This window comes from Peromyscus maniculatus, chromosome 5 (assembly GCF_049852395.1).
Source record: "Peromyscus maniculatus bairdii isolate BWxNUB_F1_BW_parent chromosome 5, HU_Pman_BW_mat_3.1, whole genome shotgun sequence".
NCBI classification, from domain to species: Eukaryota; Metazoa; Chordata; class Mammalia; order Rodentia; family Cricetidae; genus Peromyscus; species Peromyscus maniculatus.
Window position 1 is genome coordinate 109911857 of NC_134856.1, and position 18630 is coordinate 109930486.

The 18630-nt window shown below is 42.7% G+C and overlaps 1 protein-coding gene across 1 annotated transcript in view; it reads right to left on the minus strand.

Moving 5' to 3' along the window:
- Positions 1 to 3098: 3098 nt before the first annotated feature.
- The window catches only part of LOC107399584 (uncharacterized), a 330418-nt gene continuing 314886 nt past the window's right edge, over positions 3099 to 18630 (minus strand). Inside the window, exon 9 of the transcript XR_013051532.1 lies at positions 3099 to 4068. The gene's annotated coding sequence lies outside the window, so the exon portion shown is untranslated. The remainder of the gene's footprint in view (positions 4069 to 18630) is intronic.

The window sequence follows — 18630 nt, forward strand, 5'->3', positions numbered from 1 at the left end:
CTAAGAATGGTATGGGGGCCTTTGATTCTTCTCAGACAGCTCAGTGTTCTGGCTTCAAGCACACCACATCTACATGTCACCATGCTCTGGGATCCCTAGGGGACGACACCTGCACTGTTGAAGACATTCTTAAGTAAACCAGCATCTCTTCTGATTTGCTCAATCAGGTCTCTTCTGACCCAGTGTGTTCCTCTCATCGTCCCTCCCACAATCCCTCTCTTCTCTCCATGCTTTCCCTTGTACGTGAGACCCTATTCCTAAATACAGGGAGGACCTCCCACAATCACTGGAGGCAAATCTGGAGGGCCAGAACAGGGGCAAGTCTGGGTCATAAAACACAGGATTTGGTACAGAAGGTCAAAGCCAAGACGTGTATTAAGAGTCAGAAAATAACACTAAGACAGCTGCCAAGACAACCAAACTGTGTGAGGAAATTGGCTCCCTGTTCAGTTTCTGATGGTGTTGTATTCTTGGGGATGGTAAGTGACCCCTCGCAGGCTCCAGTGCTGATGGTCTCCAGCTGACGTGCGATTAGGTGATGGGAACTTGAGAAGATGAGGCCAGATGGAAGGGTACATCACTGGGGTATGATTTTAAAGGGAAGGGATAGTGGTACCCAGGTCCCATCCTCTGTTTCTCTGCTTCTTGGCCACCATAATGTACAGAGCTTTCCTCTGCCCTGGACTCCTCCTCACCACATGTGACAGGGCCGAATGACCACGGATGGAGATCTCTACAACTGTGAACCAAAGTAAACATTTCCTCCTTTAAAGTGGATTTCTTTCCTCAGGTATTCTGTCAGAGCGGTTAAAACACCAAGGCAAATGGTTTCGGCTTCGAGATTCTGTGACAGATGAACACGTGACACTATAAAGAGGACCCACGTCGTTTATATTGACATGGGGAGGGGTATGGAAGGTGGCTCCCCGCAGGAGCACTCCAAATGATCCTCACGTTGACCTCGACAATGGTGGAAGAATTGAAACAGGACACAACATAGAAAATGAACACCAGGGCGGTGAGGAGACAACGCTCTACAGAGGGTCCAGTCCGCGCTGCAGTCAGAGTGCTTAGTCCTCCCTGCAGTCAGAGTGCTTAGTCCTCGCTGCAGTCAGGGTGCTATGGGCTACAGCAATGAGGGACGTCACAACCCGCTCTTGCACTTGCACTTACAAAAAAAAAGGGCACGCACGGCTGTCATGTGGAAGAGAAAGACACACAGATCTAAAAGGTGTCTGCCAGGTCCGTAGCAAGAACAGAGAAGAGCCACTGGAGGATGACCAGGTCTGATGGTGCCAGCCATGAATTTGGAAAGGTAAGCTGGGAAAATCTGCAGAGCTGGCAAAAGATATGAACACACAGGAGAGGAAAGAAAACTTTGAAGGCTGTGTTAGCGGAGGGGAAATAGAGAAGATAAGAAAAGTGAGGTTACAAGTCATTTACTAATGGACACTTAACACTTAAATGCCCCCGAAAAACAAGGAGTTAAAATGAATAAAAAGCCGCATGAATCAATGAAGTCATCATTAAGACCCATCAGAAAAACCTAAAAAGGGAGCTTGAAAAAGTGATAGTATCCAAGTGACTGATAAAACATAATAATGTAAGTTCCAACCAAATGAAAACAATTACCAAGAGACAAAACTTCAAATAATAGGAAAGTATTTTTCATTTAAATTAGGGGCATATGGGTGCACCTATGTGTGTATCCATTTGTATAAATATAGACTTACCTTGAATGTCAATCCTTGCCTTCCACCTTAAGAGAGGTGCACTCTCTCTCCCTCCCTCCCTCTGTCCCTCCCCTGTATATACCAGGCTAACTGGCCTGTGAGGTCCTGGTAGGAACTCTGAGAATGCAGACACTTACAGAATGAGGCTTGCGTTTACACAGGTTCTGGGAATTTGAACACAGACCCTCATGTTTCCATAGCAACTGCTTTTACCCACTGAGTCATCTCCTCAGGCCTAGGAAGCATTTTTTCAAAGGAGGGACAGGATTACAGGATGGGCTATCTGAAATACTAGTGTTGAGAGAGCACAACTATTCTGAGAAGCAACATTCTGAAGTATCCAGGGGCCCTCAAAAAGCCAGAATAATTCTCAAAAACAGAAATATAATTTGGTAAAATAATTATGAATTCAGAAAACATATTCCTGCCTAAACAGCATGACTTAAATGTAACACATTAAACCAACATTAACATCACCACGCCACCATAAACAAAGCCCCAAACCCATCTGGAAATGGTAACATAAATTATGACACAGACATATCAAGACTCACAATACAACCGCTAGATTTAATGTTGATTTCCCCACCTCATTTTCTGGAGCTGGGGATGAAACCCATAACTTCACATATGGTAAGCACTCACACATACTCTACACTGAGCTACACTAAATATAGTGTTTATTGTATTGTTTAGAAGGCCTAAACAATACAATGTTTTGTCTATGTGTCTATACATGTACATATACACAGTGTACAGACATCTCTTTCTCTCAGAAATAAGTACTAAAAGAAAGAGAGCCAAAATTCTCTCTAGATTATATGACTACAGTTTTTTCTTTTGCTTTTTTACATTTTCCAAGTTTTCTATAATAAGCATAAATTGCCATATAGCTAAAAGTTACATTTGAGTGGCAGGTGTGACTTAAACCTGCTGCCTCTGCTATCTAGAGACTGAGGCTGAGGAACACTTGAGCCTGGGTACTCATGGCCAGTCTAGGAAATATATCAAGATCTTGTCTCTTCAGAAAAAATAATAATTACTTATATTTTAATGGTTGACCTAGATTGCCAATTTGATGAGATCTGGACCAACAAAGAGACAGGCATCAGAGAAGCTCTCTAAGCATTTCCAGAAGTGTTTAGCTGAGGAGGGAGGACCCATGCCATGGGCCAGGTCCCAAGCTGAAGAAAAAGGAGAAATCGAGCTAAGCACAGACACCCATCACTCGCTGATTCCTGACTGCAGATGCAATGTGACCACTTGCCTCACTCATAAACCCTTCCAACTAGGAGCCAAAATAAGTCCCTCCCGTCCCCTCCCTCAGCTGCCTCTTAGAAGGCATTTTATTGTAGCAAGATGAAAAGTCACACACACACACACACACACACACACACACACACACACACACACACACAGAGAGAGAGAGAGAGACAGACAGACAGACAGACAGACAGACAGACAGACAGACGGATGGACAGACACAGAAAATAATGATTTTAGTTGACAAGCAAAAATAATATTTAAAGATAGCCATTCATGGGAAAATGAAAGCACTCCATGTTCTCAGCTGTCCAGGGATGGAGCCTTTAATTTTTCAATAGAGCACATCTCCCCTGTATCTCCTGAAACTGTGTGTGATACTAAAATCCATGTAGAGGGGACTGGAGATGTGGCTCAGTGGCAGGGAACCTTCCTACAATGTGCCCTGGGTTTATTTCTCATTATCCCATGTTTGTGCTTGAATAACTCAAATATACAAGATTGTTCTTTCCACAACAAATTCCTTTCAGGAAGTCTTTCATCATTGTTTTTTCCAGAGAAAGCAGTTATAAAAAGAGCATGTTTCAACCCTGTTTTGAGTCTTAATCTTTCGAAGGAGTCTAAACCATAGGCTCTGGACAACTATAGACCATCCGGCTCCTCTCTTCCTCCTCATGCCTGACCCCGGGCTCCATGCGGTTTGTGCCTCCAGCGAGCTGCATCTGGCTGCCTTCTTTGACAATGCACAGGCTTGCCTCTGAAACAGCGCCTTCAGACCAAGATGGCAGTGTAGTCTTTGATTTCTTTGCTGCTTTATTCAACTTGCAGAACGGCATCCTCAGTTCAAAGGCAACTTAAAGGTTTCAGACGCACAGCTCAGTGTCAGATGCGCGTCCAGGATATTTACAAGCACCACAGGAAACAACTGCATGTGTGGTATCACCAAAGAGTAAACCAGTGTGTCAGAAGTCAGTATGAGACTCATTTCAGATGTCACGTGACACTCTCCTCGCTCAGCAAACAGTCCAAGCCGGGACCAGGGCAGGAAGTTGAAGCTGGCAACAGCCCACGACTGCAAAGGGGAAAATAAGTGGTGGTAACTTGAAATGAAAGAGAGAAGCTTGACATTTTTTTCTATTACCAAACCAGGCAATTAAAACATTAAATGTGAAATCGGAGGCACTGTAAATTTCCTAATATGGTATAAGTGCTGAGTTTCCAAAATGATGTTTTCTCATCTTTCAACATATCAAAGAACATGCCAAAACCCCAAGGAAACATTTCCATTTAGAAAACAAATAAACCACACACATCCACATTCTATTAATAGTGTTGTCTTGCCCTAAAGACCCTGCATCCTTAGTCAAAATCCCACTGTAGCTTACACAAATCTTAATATTATTGAAAAGTCCCATCCAAAATCAACTGAACATGTGTAGGTATGCTGGGTGGGACTGAGGCAAAAGTAACAGAACCCGTTCTGTGTTTTCCACACTGGAGACTAAATGCAATGTTTCTCACACCTAAGGACTTTGCAAACATGTTCTCCAGCTGTGGAGGCACTTCTTAAGAGATGAAAGCTGGCAACAGATACTTAGGTACAAGCCAACGGCACAAAATTGGGAGGAACTAGGAGACAGCATGTAGACTTAGAACAGAAAAGCCAGTAGAAAGTGTCAGATGAGCAAGGCAGATAAAAGGCCTCCACATCCAACCACACACTCCTGCCTTTACCACCAGGAAAGGGTGTGGGGAAAGCCAGGCCATAACATTCCATGTCCAGAGGCAAGAAAACAATTGAATGTGGTACCCTCTTCCCTTAGTTCCAACACCTATACACTGACCCCCTGCAATGGGCAGTGAGTCTGATGCTGGGGGTAAGCATAATAGGCTTACAGACAGCATGGATTCTGACCCCCAAGTGCTTCTGTCTTTAATGAGTTACAGAGCAACATTCAAAAGTTAAATAAAAAAAAAAACCCAACTATATAGAAGAACAAAAGATCATTTATTCAATCTTTAAAAAGATTAACCATGAAGATGGCCAGGCCAATCCCAAAGCCTGCATGGACAGCCTTATTGTTGTAAGCCCTGGATCATGAACTCTATGATGTTTCCACAAGGGACAAGGGGAGAGAGACCCAATTTGATCCAGTCACATCCCCACCCACCCAAAGTCCCAGCTTGGACCTTTTGCTGAGCAAGGAGCATATCATGTGACATCTGAAATGAGTATCATACTGATTTCTGACACACAGGTTTACTCTTTGGTAACACCATACATGCAAGACACTAACTGGTATATAATTAGAGGGAAAGACAGAGAAGTGTGGCCACAGGCGTCTCTCTTTTAAGCTCAAAGTTCAAATTCTGTCCCAGCTATTCTACATGCTACTTGAACTGATGAAGTGAATTCACTTCTGTTTCCAATGCTTTTCATTAACAAACACTGCATTGCAAGCTCTCTTCTGGCCTCCACACAATTCTGAATACGATTTACTTAACCCAACAATAAACAATAGCAGTTGGTTCTGCTAATAGGCATGGTTTAATGGGTGGGGAAACTGTGGCACAATTTATAATTCAAGTTTCAGTGGTCTGGCTCCACAGTCTGGGTCTGAAGGTCTAGGATGCCTCATGCCTCATGATCAATGGCTTGCTTTTCAGTGAGATGGACATGAGGCACCCAGTGCAGGGCCTGGCATTTAGCAGGGGCTGAATAATTCATTTCTCCACTCCTACTTCTTCCTGCTCTCTCTCCCCACACTGTGAGAGGCTGGAGGCAAGACTCCACACACACAGAAAGGCAGCTGTGTCAATCTGCGCGGGCTGGGAAGCTGCAAGGCAGGCTGGAAAACGAGTCTGTCTGTGTCCCCTGAGGCCTGGAACAAGAGCTGAAACTTGGGCAGGATGTTCAGCGTCTCCACAGACACGGCCTCTGTTTGTTAGACTCTGCATTCGAGACACAACCAACTCAGACAAAACCGAGGAAGCTAGAAACTACACTGGCCTGTGTCAAGTGAACACCATCTACACACATGCACACAACGAAATCTAAAACTTAAATCCTTCCGACTGCAGAGGAAAATCATCTACTTTTTCCAGAACCTTCCACTGCCTAGAAATTGGCAAAGCTCCTGTGCCAGGCTGCAGCTTGCTTTCAGACAGTCCAGAGGCTGCTGGGAGCTACAAGACAGAGTCTCTTTTGAAAATTATTAAGAACAAATTAGGCTCAGGGGCCCAGGGGAGCCATGTTGTAAAACATGAGAAAATTTTGTTTTCCATCTCTTTGGTTGCATTTCCATGAACTAATGACATTAGAAGGGAAGACGGGGACTATTTTTGTATCTTGGTCGAAGTTGAGAATATCAGTGAGCAAAGTGCAAATGTTATCAATTAAGCAATTTCATTAGTCATGCAAGTGCTGACTTGCACAAAACAGCGGACTCAATATCAGTGGGTTCCCCCGGTGCACAAATTAGTGTCTGTTACTTATAAGAAGTTTTCACACATAACACCAGGTAGGAATGCTGCCTAGCACACTGTCATTTATTCCTTAACTAATAAAAACCCTACTTATTGGGGGAGGGGGGGCTAAACCAAGAACATTATTTTATTACCTGAAAATATATTACCACAATTGAGTATTTCATCATCATTCTGACCCCAAGAACTCACCAACATGGTTTAAAAGTCATTAAGAAGGAAAGCTGAACTATGATCTCAGCCTGCCAAATCCTGCAAAACTCCAGCATCTCTATCCATGTCGGGCGAGGAAAGCAACAGCTCTAAGCTGCTGCTGTTGTGTGCAAGCCTGATTTTTCTGCTGTACAAATGTATCACTCACATGGCATGTTGCAGAGACTCACAACATGATTCAGGTGCACAGACCATGAATCAAGTTCTTCATATGTTTTCATTGCTTTTTAGCACAATCAGGGGAAGTAAGTGAAGGAGCCCTCTTCATAAAACGTTCATTAGAAATGGCAAGTTTCTATCTGAGAAACAAAAATGGCATCCTCCGACTTGTTCAACCATGCAGTTCTCAAGCGCGAACTCTGCCCATTGCCATCAGATGGGAGCCGCATTCAGGCCTGTGGCTGAGCCCAGAGGACAGAAAGAGGAAAGGCAGGAGGTGGAAGGAAACACAGGTTACATGGAAACAGGACACAAGCAGGCTGGGTGGACCTGGAGAGTTCTCTCCACCTTAGAGAGAACTAAGCAGTTCTCTCTACTTACTTATATAAGACAAGGACTCTGGCCCGGGAAACCGTTAGAATGGGAGGGGTAAGTTGGTAAAGCACACACCCACCCCGCTCTGCTCCCAGTCTTTAGAAGATGTGGAGCCTCAGAAATGAACTTCAAACAAGCTGGAAAAGACAATAGCTTCCACCTCCAGACAGTGAGAAATCACATTAGCCTAGGGACGGAGGCCACCCATGCTCAGTGCAGATAAGTGGGAACATTCTCTGTGTGGCCAATGGAAGACCTGCAGCCCCAGCTGTTCACAGAAGCACTGGGTGGCCTCTCTTCCAGCAGCTCCAAATGGTTTCAGGGCTAAAGCCACTGCTGCTGGGTGGTACTCTTCAATGCAGGGAATGGAGGGAAGGGCTTACAGACTGGGGGGGGGGGCACAATGCCACCCCCAGGCCCCATCTAGGTGTGACCATGCCAGGCCTTTGGGAAATCACACAGGGGTCTCGGGGATGGCTCCACGAAAGCAGCTGAGCCTGCCCATTCACCATTCCACAGTAGTGAAAGCCTGGACCACTCAGATCGCAAAGCTGCAGAGACCCCCTTTTCCTAAGCTTCCCAGAGCAAGAGCATAATTACTGCTACTTGATGAGAGAGAGGTGTGTGTGTGTGTCGGGGGGGGGGGTCATCTAAACCCAGTCAGAAGACAGCATCCTTGTCCACATTACACAAAGTCCCTGTAAGCATTCCCTGGCTCACACTACACAAAGCCCCTGCAAGGACTCCTTGAAAAGGACCAGGCAGACCTGAATTCAAATTACACTAGCAACATAAATTTGTAAAACGATGTTAATTGATCTCTCTAAGTGAACTTTTAAAAGAATCGTAGCAATGGGGTGGCAGGGGCTGAGAGACGCCTGTGTAAGTGACAGTTTCTGCTCTCCCTCAGGCTGCCATCTTTTGCAAAGAAGTAGCCAAATAAAATGCTCATTTCACTGACTCAACAGACTCTGACATTCAGTGTTACTTCCATTTGTTTACTTGTGTGATGATTGGGGGTGAGGGATGGGGGTGGGGTGTTGGGTGTGGTTCTGTTTTTCTGAGACAGGGTTCTTATGTATAGCCCAGACAAGCTTCAAACTCGGGGTGCTCCAGCTTTCTAAGAGCTGAGGTCACTGGCACACACCGCCATGCCTGGTACATTTTATACTATCTCTTACACTTCATACTGTTTCAAATGGCATCTTTTAATGTGTCTACCGTTTACACACATGGCATGTTGGACAGATAAGAAAGCTCTGGATTATTAAATATGCACATAAGGCTAAATCTGACATAACTGCATACATTCCTCGGAACCAAGCAACCCTTTTTCTGACTCAACATGGCATATTAGCCACTTTTAAAAAAATACGCTTTTATTTATATGTACACACATATAAAAGGCATGCTTATAAAATGAGAAGGACTCTGAGGGGGGACAGAGTAGACAGAAAAATTAGTATTGCAGGGCCACAGAGATGGCTCAGCAAGTAATTGCCATCCATCCTGGTGACCTTAATTCAATCCCTGGGACCTGCATGCTGTAAGGAGAGAACTGACTCCCACAAACTGTCCTGTGACTTCCAGGACATGCACATAGATGCATATGAGTGCACATGCACAAAATAAATAAAATGTAACAAAAAAAAATCTAAAGAAAAATGAGCAAGGTCCCTGCAGTGCTAGGCACAGCAGTAAAAATTCATGCAAAATGGACAGAGGAGCTACAGTTCAATTGAAGTCATCTGACATCAAGATCTCGGGAATGGAGGTTGAAAGCCTCTGCTTGCCTTGGTTTGCTGTGGCACCTTCATCAGGTTGGGCTTTGCCTCTGCTGTGACATCTGCAAAATGGAGATAACACTTCCTGCTACCTACCTCAGAGAGCCCGAGAAGATGAGATAGCGACAGAAAATCCTCAAAGCCCTTTGAGTTTCTCATAAATATGAGACATGCAATGTAATAAAATACCAGCTCTCTCTGCTAGAGTCTGAAAGACTTGCAGCTGCAGAAACAGGAAACACATGGCAGCCAGCTAAGCAGCAGGGCATACCCCTGGAGGCATAGCCCCGGCCATCAGGGAGAGGCAGGCAACTCTGTCCCCAGCTCTTAGGGACTATATGGGGAAGAAAACTGGAAAATTCACATCCACTCAGACAAAACAAAACACCCAGGAAAAAAAAAAAAAAGGAAAGAAAAACAGTCCTGTTTCAACACACTACCAAAAATCCTCAGAGTCTAAATTCCTAATCCTTGCTTAACTCTAGATGGTCCAGAAGACAAGCGATGTTACCATGGTAGCTCTTCAGGGTTAGAAAAGTCTCTTAGAAAACAAAGTTGGTGATCTGGGCTTAGGGTTATCAGTTACTTTTGTCTCCTGGTGACAACAAAATCCTAAGGAGAAGCAACCTAAGAAAAAGCAGGTTTATTTATGATGGGCATAGTTGGCTCAGTAGATCCAGTCCATCACTGTGCCCTGGAGGAGAGACAGAGAGTGAGGCAGTTGGGCACATCCCCTCAGCAGTCTGAGGAACTGGGAGGGCAAGAGGGAAGAGAGAAAAGTAGACAAACAGACCAAAGTGGAGGAGAGGGAGTGCCTGCCTGTCACTCCTGAGACATTCCACCACCACCCACTCCCTCAACAAAGGCTTCCCCTCCTAAAGGTCCCACATCCTCCATCAGTTTGGGCCAAGTCTTTAAACACATGAGCCTGGGGCAGAGAAGCATATTATAGCCAAACCACAACAAAGGGGAAGGGTGATCGCCACCCCCACACACAGTGAACAGACATAAAGTATAGAAGACATTTAATTTTAGTCACTCTATATTGGAAACAAACGCTGTGGTTGCTGGACTCAGCTTACCTGTGGGTCTGTAAAGAAATTAGAAGGAAGATGTCAAATATACATAGATCTTAAGATATTCAGAATTATGGAAACCTTATGTTTTGATCAATTAATTATGGATTAACAGGGCAGAAAAAAATTATTAGAAGCTATGTGTCAAGCTAAGATAAAAACATTAAATAATACCAAAGTCCTTGTTCACATTAAACTTGAAGCCTAGCAAATGCTCTGACAAACTAAAATATTAATACAATCTGGTAGGGTTTTGAGGCAAGCATAAACACAAAGCTGGGGGTGAATAGAGGAAATTAGTCTTTACTCTGCTTAGAAAGGGAGTAGGGCTAAGAAAAACATCAGAACATCTGAAGCTTGCAAAAGAATAGTATTTCACTAAGACACAAAAAACCAGCAATTCCATATGTCATCATATGTGTAGTTTTAGTAAAGACACAGTTAAATGAAACAATGGAGCCAATTGGGGAGGCTTTCATTGCAAGGTCCTTGAATGAAATGGAATACCGCATGATGAGATTTTTGAAAGGAGAATTGAAACACACACAGAGAGAGAGAGAGAGAGAGAGAGAGAGAGAGAGAGAGAGAGAGAGAGAGAGAGAGAGAGATGCCCACACATGTCTCATGTAAACACACCAAATGTAATCTAAAAAGAAGGCACTGGTAAGGCTGGGCCAGTTACTTAGCTTATGAAACTATGGTTCACCCTCTTAAGAGACCTTTTCTGCTACTCCTGGATGCTCTACCCCTGACCATTTGCTGAATTGTGATTAAGCATGTCATGCCCTTGGCTTCTCTGGCTCCATTCCCACCTCATCTCTGACGACAGGAGGGCCTTTGCAATGGGGTCCCTTCCAAACCGACATTTGTCTTGGGCCAGAGGCCACTGCTACCTCCCCTCATCCTGCCACTTCTGCCAGTTCTTTCTTTCCATGTAGGCGGAGATCAGAAGACGACACACGCAAGTCCATTCTCTCTTCCACCATGTTGGCCCTAACTCAGGCAGGCAGACTGGGCAACAAACACTTTTATCAGAGTATCCATCTCTCCAGACCTAGAATGTAACTTTTGGGTGAAGACTTATGTATGATTTATATATGGATATGATGTATGTATGGATATGATTTATGTAGCCATCTTGAGATGGGGAGATAGTTCTGGATTATCCCATAAGGATGCTTTTTAATAGGGGGCAGCAGATGGTCAAAGTGAACACAGGCAATATGACCAAAGAAGAGGGAGCATTGGAGATGATTTAGCTGCAAGCTAAGTATTGCCAGCTTCCAACGGGGTCTGGAAGAGACAAGGAAAGGACTCTTGTCTAGGACTCCTGCCAGTGAGGACCTCGGCATCATAAGCATGGTCTTGAGTCAAATTTGCATTGACTTGTTGGATAGCTCAAAAAATAAACATGAAAATGATGAAAGAGGCCTCTCCTAAGTGATCTTGGGGGCCACCATCAAAAATCACCAGTCTCGATCAGATGGAAAATACACCACGTGTCAACAAGTTGAAGCTTAAGCTGAGGCCACACTGAGTAGCTAAAAAATTCTGAGGAATAGGAATTCAAGTGAAAATGGAGAGGTTAACACAAGATGTACGGAAAAGCACCCAACTTGGACCACAGTATGAGAGCACAGAAAAGACAAAAGAGACACACAGAAGCTAAAAGGTCATCATAGACCCCCCAAGATGACTGGTATAGACTAGTCACTTTATTTAGAGTGCTCATTGGCTAGAAGAGGTGATGAGGGACATGGGAAATACATCCACCTCCACAGAGTCAGCTCAAGAGCTGCATCAGGGCTAGATCATTAAGTCAGAGACACTAATGGACACAGGAGTAGGAATACTCAAGAAACAAGTCAGATGGGACAATAAATGCTAAGAAAGTCTGCCATATGCTTTTAGATAACCACTGAACAAACTTGCTAAGACCCATTTCCCAAGGGTGGAAACAGTAAGGGGTACCAATCACAGGAGACTAGACAGCCAGCTGAGATGAACAAGCCAGTAAAGGGGACAGGATGAGGGACAAATGTACAAAGGGAAACAGGAAAGCATTTGAAGGACACAACAAATTATGAAGAGGGAATGTACAACTGATTGGATCTGAGGCAGGAGATACCTGATGTCAACAGTCTTTGAAATACCAAGCTCCAACGAAAGGGGGAACAGGAGAACAGACAGCACGAGTTTGTCTCTCACTGTGCTAACTTCAGTGCGTAGACAGGAGTGACAGCGGCAGTATGTTGGCATCTAGAATTCTGCAGCGTCCTCAATGTTTGAAGGTTGAACATCTCCTCTGCTGTGTATTCTCTCATCATCTTCCCTCTGATACAGCACTATGAAACGTTTACTATCATCTCCTGAATGTTTAATAGCCTCAAAACACAACGCTTAAGCTACACTTAAATTACACGTAACCACCAACACCTAAGAAAAACTGTAAAAAAAGAAATTTCTAAGCCAGGCAGTGGTGGCGCACGCCTTTAATCACAGCACTCGGAAGGCAGAGCCAGGCGGATCTCTGTGAGTTCCAGGCCAGCCTGGGCTACAGAGCGAGATTCAGGACAGGCACCAAAACTACACAGAGAAACCCTGTCTGGAAAAACCAAAAAAAAAAAAAAAAGAAAGAAAGAAAGAAATTTCTACAATCAAATCTCAGTTGGTGGAATGCTTGACCAACGTGCACAAAGATCTGGGTTTGCATGTCAGCACTGCATAAACTGTACATGGATAAGCCTGCTATCACAGCATTGGGGAGGTGAAGGGAGGAGGTCAGAAGTTCACAGCCATTTTCAGCTAGCAAGCTAAAGACCAGCCTGGGAGCATGAGAACCTATCTCAAAGAAACAAATAAAGGGTGTATTTTAGAAAAGAAAAAGAAAAGGAAGAAACCTTTCAGTGTGGGGGCAGCGAGTGGATTTTTTTCTTTGAGAATTTTTTTATTCTTCAGTTAGGTTTGAGGACATCAGCTGGGTGGGACAATGGACCAGTAACAAGGTGTTGACTGGTGACCCCAGAAAATGACTTTGGTAGTGCCGAAAGCATTACAAGTTGTGGAATCCACAAAGGACACCAAGTTAGATGTGTTTCAGGGGAAGCAAGCACAGGTCCCTAAAAGAGAAAATAAAAGCAATGTATTCACGAGCCTGGATCACTTGGATCCAGGAGTCAGAGAAACAATTAATAAAGACACATTTATCAGAGAAACAGGATGTGCTAATCATTCTCGTTCATTCTAATCACCCTGTGCTAATCATCATTCACACCCCATGACAGCCAATCTTGTCAATCATGTCAACTTAACTGGATTTAGAATTACTCTGGACTTGCCTAGGATGGCATTTCTAGAGAATTTAACTGAGCAGGGCTAATGTAACTTGGCCTGAACCTTGCAGGGGATGCTTTGCCTGGATTATGCCCTTGGGGAGTTATAAAACACACAGGTGAGAGTTCAGTAGTCCAGCTGGAGAGCACAGTGTTGAGTCTTTCACCAGAAATGTGGGTGAGAGGGAGAGGGAGATGCTTGAGAAGAGGCAGGAGACACCTTAGTGCAAATATGAAGGCAAGTCCAAAGAATTAGAACAAAATAAAGAAGAATGGGGTGTGGTGGAAGGAAAGAGAAAAGCGGGGGAGCAGGAAAGAAGGGTGAAGAACAGGAAGGAAGAGAAAGAGGAAAGGGAAGGCAAAGGAGAAATGGAAAACAGAAAGATAGGAAAGGAAGAAACAAAATAAGAAAGGTTAATTTGGGAAACAAGTCTCCCGAAACCCTTTCAACGTGAGGCAAGGATGGCATAATCCAGGCAGAAGCATCCTCTGCAAGACGGAGGCCAAGTGTGAGCAGTTAGACTAAGGGTGAGTTAGAAGCCATTACTCCAGACAAAGTAGAAAGAGAAAGCTGGTACGCCTGGAGAACTCATTTAGAGAAAGAATTCAGGGGCTCGGGGCTGGAGGTTTGGGGATTTCTTAACCATTTATCATAGCGGTTGCTTTGAGTGGCACACTATCAGGGAATTTTCTAAACTGAAGAACATGGACCTACTTCAGAGATGAGATTAGACTTCGACTGGGATAATAGTTCTTAACATATTCCAAAGACAAATATCCAGCTAGCAAAAGCCATCTAAAAATGTCCAACTGTCAATTTCAAGGTCACTCATGGCAGTAAATAGTTCTGTAGAATCTAACTATGTACATAAATTATGGTTAACTAATAAGCTGGTTTTTTAATGACTTAACATTATGTCAAAAAAAAAAAAAAGGCCTCAGTGGGTCTATAAGATCTGAGGATTTTAGCCTTCTCACTGACAATCAGAATGACCATACTCAGAGCAGACCAGAAGCCTACACACTACAAGTCTGTATGTCAGAGTCCCACAGGGTTTCTGAAGTGAGGAAAGCAAACCAAACAATCCCCTTGGTGGCCTTCAAGCTCCTAGTAGACAATATGAAGCCAGAAGGCGGCTCTAAGACCACACAGAAAGACAGACTGGAATTTTGGCAATAATTGATGATAGATGACATGGATTCTGCAAATGTCCCCAAACACCTGACAATTGGATCTTATATGCCAACTGAAGATGTCTCAATGACTGTATTAGAAACAAAAGTTTGATATACATTAAATACCCAGTCCTGTTTTAAGCTCTTAAGTATTTACACACACACACACACACACACACACACACACACACACACACACACACACAGTGTATCAGTCAGTATCATCACCGATTTTATTCTACAAAAAGATAAAGCAAGGCTAGGTTAAGTCATCCAAGGCTGCACTCTCAGAACATGGCAGCGCCAGGATTTGGATCCAAGGAGCATGACTACAGTGTCTCACACTCAGTCTACTGCTATCCATACTGGTTCTCAAACACATGTTCCAACACACCACTTATTTCTAAAAAAGTAAACTATTGTTAAACACAGTAAACATTGTCTATGACATAAGTGATTTTTGATTATTTTGAAAATCTCCAAGAGGACCAGACACAAACAAACCCAAAGAGAATAGCTACACACATGACTTTCTGGGGATAGCTTAAAGAGAGATCCCATTTGGATATAAAGAAACCTTGACCATGTAGGGTGAGCAAGGAAACAGAATGAGCATACTAAAAACAAATAAATAAATGAAAAGCCTGGAGAAGGCCACTCCCAAATAACTTAGTTAGGTAGATAATCACAAGTTTCAGGAGGATCATATAAAAACTAAGTTATGGAACTGTGGACAGCTGATACCGTCTGGAGGTGAGAGAGTCAGTTTTCTTTTCTTTTTTTTTTTTTTTTTTTTTTTTTTGGTTTTTCGAGACAGGGTTTCTCTGTGTAGCTTTGCGCCTTTCCTGGAGCTCACTTGGTAGCCCAGGCTGGGAGAGTCAGTTTTCTTTAAGGGTAGGTTGACCATGTTCCAGTGGACGACCCCACACCCATAAGTACATGGACAGCTCAAATTGGAGTTGGTTGGCTATTAAACTAAAAACAAAAGAGGACAGAAGTATGGGCACAATAGGAAGGTAAGGGTGGATCTGGGGGAAATTAAGGGGAGAATTTGGGTAAATAAGATTTTTAAATTATATGAAATTATCAAAGAATAGAAATATTTTTTTAAAATTAATGCAAGTACATATTACAAATTCTAAAATTCAGTTAAAACATAGTTGATCCCTCCCCCAAAATAAATTTTAACTAATATTTTTAAGGTTTTAACCTGTATTTGTAAATAATGAATTAGAAGTAAAGGAATTCATAACTAACAACCAGTTCATTGACTTACTGATTCTCCTAGAATTTCTTGAGACCTGTTTTTCTGTCAGCTAATTTTAACTAGGACATATTTCTTTGACTCGCACTTCAAGATCTAGAGAAGGAAGTGATCTTAAATGTCGACATGGAAAAGCAGCAAAGGCCATTAAGCGTCTACCGAAACAGCCCTGTTTTCCACCCAATTTCTTTCAAATGTGGTAAGAGGAAGAAGTAATTTTTAGGTTCAAATGCCCATGGTCCTTTGATGATCCAAAGGTAGACCACATAAAATAGAAGTATTAGGCATGCCACATGGTTCTACACAAACAAACTGTCAGATGGACTTTCAGAGGCAGAATAATAGAAATAAAATTCAAAGCCTTGTCCACATCTTCCAGTGTGGTGGGACCCTGACTCACCCCACCATGTCCTTATGGGCTACAGCAGGTCCCAGTGAACCCTTCCTTCAGCACTATGGCATGATTAAGAATGTAGCAGGAAAGGTGGGTGGTTATGAAATGCTCTCTATCTTGCCACATGCCACTGATAGTAACATTCTCCAAAGAATCACTAATAAGATACACAATACAGGTATAAATGTGGGTAAAGTCTAAAAAGAAAGAAAAGAAAGGAACAGAGGATAATAAATAGGTGATGAAGACGAGTTTCAAAAGGAGTCAAAAGAACACAAGCCATGAAAGATAATAGAAAGCTTTCTTCTTCTAATTTCAACTCATGGTTGTAAACTGGTATTTTCCTCCTGCTGCTCTTCCTCTTCCTGTTCCCCTTCCTCCTCTTCCTGTTCCCCTCCTCTTCTCCCTGTTCCCCCTCCTCCTCTTCCTGTTCCCCCTCCTTCTCCCTATAGTAAGTATCTCTGTGAATTCAACTATCTTTATAATGAAATAACTGGAACCATGTCTGTATTCCAAAATTTTCCAGCATGTATTAGTCCTTTGAGACAACTATCATGAAAGTTAGGTTTGCTTTGTAATGCTTTGTAATTGTCAATACGAATTAGTGGCCACTGAATACACTTGTCACTGTGACCAACATAGAAAAGATGAATTGAAAAAAATATTTTTGTTCTGGGGATGGCATTACAGCCTCTATTTTTCCCTTTTATCTTCTGTTACAACTATATTAAATCATCCTATTATAGTGTTATTTAATATGTAAAATGTATTGCTATACATAAAGTACATTTTAACAAGTTGAGCAATATGCAAATATATTATATAATAATATATAATATGCAAATATATTATAGTTGATCAACATGATCAACAAGAAAAAACCTTCAACCTCAATATCACTGAATAAAAACCAAAGGCCAGCCGGGCAGTGGTGGCGCACGCCTTTAATCCTAGCACTTGGGAGGCAGAGCCAGGTGGATCTCTGTGAGTTTGAGGCCAGTCTGGGCTACCAAGTTAGCTCCAGGAAAGGCACAAAGCTACGCAGAGAAACCCTGTCTCGAAAAACCAAAAAAAAAAAAAAAAAAAAAAAAAAAAAAAAAAAAAAAAAAAAACAGAGGCCAACAGCTCTGGTTAATTTTTGTTTGTTTTTGGTTTTTGGTTTTTCAGTTAGTTCTTATCAACAACTTGGAGGTGACATGAACATTTTAGAGTGTATTTTAGGGCTGCAGACCTAGACCTGTGGGGATACAAAGCTGGAGGCAGATAAAGTAATGGAAAACATCCCCTAAGCCATACTTTCTTCCTCTTGCTGTCTGTTGCTTCCTGCCTCCCCTGCACAGCACAGTGTGAGCCTAAACTCTCCAATCACCAGCACAGAGAAAGCTAGCACCCTGGGAGCTGTTCATGTGTACGCTGGGATGGAAAAATTCCATGTTGCAATGATACAGATGACAGGAACTAGCACCATGAATGTGGTACACATACATGCAAGCAAAGCTCCCATAAAAACATCAGAAATAATTGTATTTAAATTAAAAACAGTGACAATGAAAACAATGATCTAACGGTCTTAGCTGGGAATGTGCCTCAGTTGGCAGAATGCTTGACCAGCACTTATCAAGCCCTGAGCTCTGATCCAAAGCACAGCAAAAAAAAAAAAAAAAAAAAAAAAAAAAAAAAAAAAAAAAAAAAAAAAATGGGGCATGGTGGTCAATGCCTGTAATCCCAGCACTCTGGAGAGAGAGGTTGGAGGATCAAAAGCTCAAGGTCATCTTTAGTTAAACAGTGACTTCAAGGCCAGTCTGGTCTACAAGAAACTCTATCTCAAAGAATGAAAAAAAAATTAACAACCTCACTCCAAATTTTGCTTAATGATATTAAAAAACATACATTCACCATTCAGTTTCTTGTACACTGTAGATTTTTATATTATAGTATTCCTTATCCAGAAAATCTTGCCTCTAGTCAAGCTCACCTTGTCTGTTTAAATAACATGCATTCCATCATTTCCTGTACTTCTCTCATTCTTGAATGTCTACCCTTAACCATTTTATTCAGTTTCATCCCTCAGCATTGAAATAAAACCCCGCCTTCCTGTGAAACATTCACATAAATCATCTTTTCTTTCCCTTGAATATGCACTCCACATAAAACCATGGTAGCAAGAGTGCAGGAAGGGTCACAAGACTCCACCCGTAGTTCCAGTCTAAAATCCATTCCCTTCTGTCTCCATCCCCATGTGCAAGGAATGCTGGGAGGTGCTGCTGTATATAGGAAGTGTGAGCCTGACTGAAGGTAGAACTCTCTCTGTCTATGACGAAATTTTGTGGTGATGCATCTGTTTGCAGGTCATCCTCATTCCTGGGAGAAACCTC